Source organism: Homalodisca vitripennis, chromosome 1, assembly GCF_021130785.1.
Source record: "Homalodisca vitripennis isolate AUS2020 chromosome 1, UT_GWSS_2.1, whole genome shotgun sequence".
Taxonomy (NCBI): Eukaryota; Metazoa; Arthropoda; class Insecta; order Hemiptera; family Cicadellidae; genus Homalodisca; species Homalodisca vitripennis.
Window position 1 is genome coordinate 58,545,988 of NC_060207.1, and position 5,676 is coordinate 58,551,663.

The window sequence follows — 5,676 nt, forward strand, 5'->3', positions numbered from 1 at the left end:
ATTACTTGAAGAGTCCATTTGTCCACTTGATATCTCAAAAACTAACTGATCTATAGAATTTAAGCTTTCTTGCTATGTAAGCAACACCAAATTCAATGATGGTACATGTTACTCTATAGGATTTGGCTAAGGTTTAGTGAACATTTTTATATTGGAAATGTGGGTAATCATGATAGCAACGAGACTATCACAGAATAAATCAATTTTCTAAACAAACTGAGTGTAATCATATGTCAGTTTATAAAGTTGCATGCAGCCTCAGCAAAGCCTGACACGAAACGTGTGCTCCTACTTATTACATTCACATATAAATCCTAATTTTTGATAGAACTTCTTTTTTGAAGTGCACATTAAATTTAAGAAGGTTATTTTATTTACAATATATTTGTATAGCGATACAAAAAGGAAACTTACAAGTACGGTAAGTTATTTTATACAAACATTTGTATAACTGGGATTAACACACAAAAGCGACTAAGAGTTCATAGAAATTTTCTGTAAACTGTACAGAAGGTAATACTATTGTTCTTTAGTATTCTACTTACTAATTTTTGGAACATTCGGTATAGTATAATATCATACAATAGTAAATCTGATCTATCATATTATGTGATATACTACAATGAACCTTGATGTTTGTGGCAAGTGCAAAGCCTTTTACCATAATTCGCTGCAATTTCGCTGATTCTACTGTGAAAATGTTAAATTATAATTTGTATGCTAAGCAAACTAATATAAATTTAGTGTATAAAGTTATACATGCTTTCCAATCATCTGACCATGCAAAAGTTTCATGTTTTTACTTTCGGTTCAACTTTTAGTCACCATATCTTATCTGTAATGTTTAACCAGGAATCTGAGTGTAAGGGATCTGTGGTTTGTAATTTAAATTCAGTTTGCAAGTAATAAATTACTTTTTCATAATGTAATTTTCATTTGATCTCTTATGTAATTTCAAATTAAATTCTTTTTTTATAATATATAATTAGTTATAAATTTAAATTATTTTTCTTACTTCAACTTAAGAAACATAAAAAAAAAATTGTATTCTGTTTATTAAAAACTAAGTATGTTTTATATTACTTGTATATTCTTTGCTGGGACAAGGAGAAATAAGGTGGTTTATTTTCTCTGCCATACATCTAAAATTAACCAGAAACAGCTGAGATAAAAATAAACTGAGCCTTGGTGTGTGAGACTATTAACTGCAATGTCAGTTCGTTTAAAATTGTTCGTAGTATGCTAAAGATTTCCGTACACATACATATAAACAAGTAGTCTCTCATTTAACATTTACACAATTTGCTGTATTTAGATAATATAATTTATATAGTTTTAATAGTTAAATTAAACTAGTAAATGAACTGTGCAAATAGATTTAAACATTTTTCAACTTTCAGTGACAATTTACTTGTTTGGTATTTTCAGACAAGAAATTATATTTTGATTATGAGATTTCAAAACATAACTCAATGATTTATTCGTTACTTAATTTGTTAGGGCGATGACTAATTGTTATTAATTGAACAGATCTTGTTCTTACTGATTATAAGTAACTGCTACGTACCACTAACAGTATTGTGACAATACTCTGACTTGATAGTTGCACTCATTCTTTGAGAATAAGGTAAATATATAATTAAGTTAAAGTAGGCTAATGATTGTACAATATTCTACTAGGTAATATAAATATTATATTTGCTATAATCAACGGAAGAAATCTTTTATTACATCTTGATTTGATGAAGAAGTTTTAACTGTATCAGATAAGATAGTAAAACATTGCTTACTGTATCAGGTTTATTCTGTATTCCCACAATTATGTTGTTAAACCCTTGTAGAATCTAATGCTTTTCAAATATAGGGACCATCCAAAAAATAAAGAATATAGGTTTTTAAACTCAATGAGACATGTACAGTGTGAAAAACCAAAAATGGACTTTTAGTCAATAGTCAATGATTCCAAGTTGCTATTTATTTTTAAATGCACTATTAAATTATGAGCAATATATGATTGTTGTTTCCTTATGAAATAAAAAAATTATGGTTATTTTAATATTACAGTGGTTATGTCATTTCATTTGATAAAAAGGCATTTTGAGTTTGTTGTCAGCTTACTGTTTATGCTGTTTCAATAATATTCCATTTTTTACCAAGTTATTGTCAATTATATTGGATCACATGGAACAGTTATAAAGTATATTTATCTATACAAATAAAAAATTAATATTTTTATCTTAACGAGTTATCTAGCGTGTTATATTTATACCTCTCACAATCATAGGAACTTTATATTTTTTATATGAATCACATTATTTTTACAATAAAACTGCATCCATTTATTCTGGACTGCTAAAATTACTATAAAAACGTTTTATGCTAATATTGAGTTTACTTGCATTTTGCAGTTATAAGTTCTGTTATAGAGTTTTTTTCAATTTTGTATCACTAGAACACTACATTCTTCTATCTCATTTCACACAATTCCCTGATGGCTCAGATGCCATCTAAGTTTCAGATCTTTACATTAGGAAGACTTGCAAACGCTCCTAAATACAATAATTCTTTTCACACGTACATTATGTACGTATAGTGTTGTGTTAAGTGGAAAATGCAAAAACAAATTTAATATTTATATAACAGCTGTAGAATTCTTCACTGATTTCTCCAGACCAAAAAATCCTAAATAATATATATTTATTTATATCTGTCCAGGAGCCAGGTTGATAGTGCTGTCCTTAAATTCTTCATTGGGTTTCTTGTAATGTCCTTTGAAAGACAGCTGTAAAATGTGACTCTTCTGCAGGCAGAAGATTTTTATATAAATAGACTAAAATGGAGTTTATCATCTATGAAATTATGTCTATGCCATTTTTTGTATGTGTGATTGTCCTCCACTCTGGCTGGTTAGATCTTTCCTTGCTGCATATAGAATTGTTTCAAGGGCGTATAGTGCTATTATTGTCAGAATGTCAAGTTCCTTAAAGGCCTATCTGCAAGTATTTAGTGGTTGTAGTTCTATCATTAATGTTTCAATAAGTGGTAATTGTGTTGATGTTATGTCAACGTTTGGATTCTTACTGAAAACATCAAATTCCTATTGGTCTCTTGAACACATTATCTAAATAGTTTCAAATAGTCTGAAGGATGTTATTAAGAATATCTTATGCAATTTGTAGAACGATATTTGAACAAGCCTGATTGTATGGCCAGCATGTATTCAATGTCTGCAACTTGCCCATCAAGTAGATTTCAAAAGAGTTGTGAAATGGCATCTCCTGCAGAAAAATTCTTATTCCTATTATTTGTACTTTAACTCCTGAGAAAGTACTCCCCTCAAAGAGAATACCAAGCATTTTACATATTGATATATCATAGACTTGTAGACTAATAGTGGATTGAAACTTTTTTTAGTCGCTGCTTCCTTGCACAATTTTATATCCCTGCAGAAAGCCAGGTAGGCCTTGGGAAATGGAAATGTGTTAGGCCACCAGAATTGCATAGTGTTCGTACCAAACTATTTATTCTGCATCAGATAAATATTTGTCCAATCTGCTTTTTCCTAGAGTTGTTGTTTGGAGGTCCTGTGACTGTTATCAAATTTGTTTTTATCCACTGTTAATGTGTGTGATGGCTATAGCAGTCAAGTAGTGTGTCTTTAAGAGAAGTGCCATTATCAGCACAAGTCTTGCTTTAATATGAACAAGTCTCTCATTGAATTTTCCTCGTGCTCATACCATTTGGTTTCGTAAGGATTCTTTAAGTTATTATCTTTATAACTAGGTACCTAATTGAAATATTATAACAGTGATCAAAGTGCAATAGTATATAGAAATACATATAGAATCGCTCTCAATTGAGAGTATCATGTCAATCTTTTTTTGTTTCTTGGGTTATAAACTGCTACGTAAGGACTCCATTAATTATCTGCATTACATATTAAAACAATATTTTTACAATAATACTGGAACAACATCTACTCTTAGGCACAACTTATGGTCTATTGTAAACACTGGTCTGTCTGACCGGAATAGATCATGTTATAGTTATTGCTATTACGCTCAAGTCTCCAAAACTAGTTTTAATACAATCAAAATTGTTGGCTAATTTACAAACTTGAGCTATGTGTATCTTGGTTGTTACAATTAAGTCTATAGTTAATTTTACAATAATTACAACTTACAAAAAACATGGAAAATAAAAGGCTCAAATTGGAGCATCTCTTGAAATGGTAATAAAATTGACAGTATACTCTCTATCAAATCATACTGCAATGTTACTGCTAAAGGACTTGATCCGATCTAATAAATGTCAGGAGAAAATCCTAAAGTTGGAAGCTTTCTCACAAATATTTGTTTCAGGAGCTATTCAAACACTTCTTGGAAGTCAAGGTAGTCAGTTGTTGACTTCATCTTATCACTGTATATTTTCTTTCAATAAAAAGTTGTCTAAAGATGTCTCTATCACTAATGTCACATCCAAAAATGGAAGCTTGTTTTATATTGACAAGTGGTCAGATGGGTGGCCACCATGATGTGGGAAGTGCCAATGAAATTTACTATTTAAGATTCCACTCATATGCAATGATATGTGCATTTTGTGTTGCAGCATTGGCTTGTATTCTGTAGTGGTATTTGTTTATGCTTTTCCTGGCTTTGATGCTGAGTCTAAAATTTATACTTGGTTTTTTACTTAACATTTCTATTATCAAGTACGATTTTGCCTTGTTTATAGTTATATTTTGTTGATTTGTTCATTTTCATGCATGCTTTACCTTATTATGTATTGTGTTCAAATCTGAAAATGAAGACAGATATCAGTTCTCAAATGTAACTTAATGGTTGAGTTTCATTTTTACCTAACAATGGCAAATGTCTAGAATCCCTATATCCATTCATCAAACCATCCATCATTAATGATGAGCTTTAAATAAAGAATTCACTACAGAAGTTTATTTATACTTATAGATTTGATAGGTTCGTTTCATTAACAAACCTCTTAATTCCAAAGTGAAGTAGTTATAAAGCAGGTACAACATTTTAATGTTTCAGAATCAGAACAAATTTTTATTCAGATTAATTATGAGTCAAACTGATCCTGACGATATTTGTCTTCTGGTTGATGACGACTGCCATAGGCCTACCAGAAGTCAGAAGATTGCTAGAGGAGCTGCTTTCCTACTGCAACAGCAGACCTCTCATCTCTCACCAGTGGTTACAGGCTGTGTACTCATTGTATCTCTTGTATCAATTTTTCTCCTTGTTTTGTGTGTTGTATTGAACATTTATGAAGAATAAATTTAGTGTTATAAATTATGCATAAAAATTCTACTTTTTGTTGTTTGTTTTTATTTTTTGTTGTTCAATACAGACCTTAGTGCGATGATACTAATTTTAATAAAGTGGTAGTGTAGACTATTTCCTAAAGAATGGCAATAAAGCTAACAATTTCTTCTCATGTAGGATAATAAACGTAAAGTGGAAAGGTTTCTCAAAGCCTTCAGAAAATGTTATTTATGCTGAAACATGCCTTGATATTTTTATTTTGGTGAATGCTATCTAATTGAAGTTGAATAATTTTTGTTAACTTTATTCAATGCTTTACAATTCTTAAACATCCTATGCTATCCTGTAATTTTTTTTAACTCAATATAGATCACTATTAGATTGTCAACTA

The 5,676-nt window shown here is 30.0% G+C and overlaps 1 long non-coding RNA gene across 1 annotated transcript; it reads left to right on the plus strand.

The window, feature by feature from the left end:
- The first annotated feature begins 1,189 nt into the window (after positions 1 to 1,189).
- LOC124362296 lies at positions 1,190 to 5,330 on the plus strand. Its single transcript, XR_006922452.1, has 2 exons — positions 1,190 to 1,627; positions 5,052 to 5,330. It is a non-coding gene; the product is annotated as an uncharacterized LOC124362296 (long non-coding RNA).
- The last annotated feature ends 346 nt before the right edge of the window (positions 5,331 to 5,676 follow it).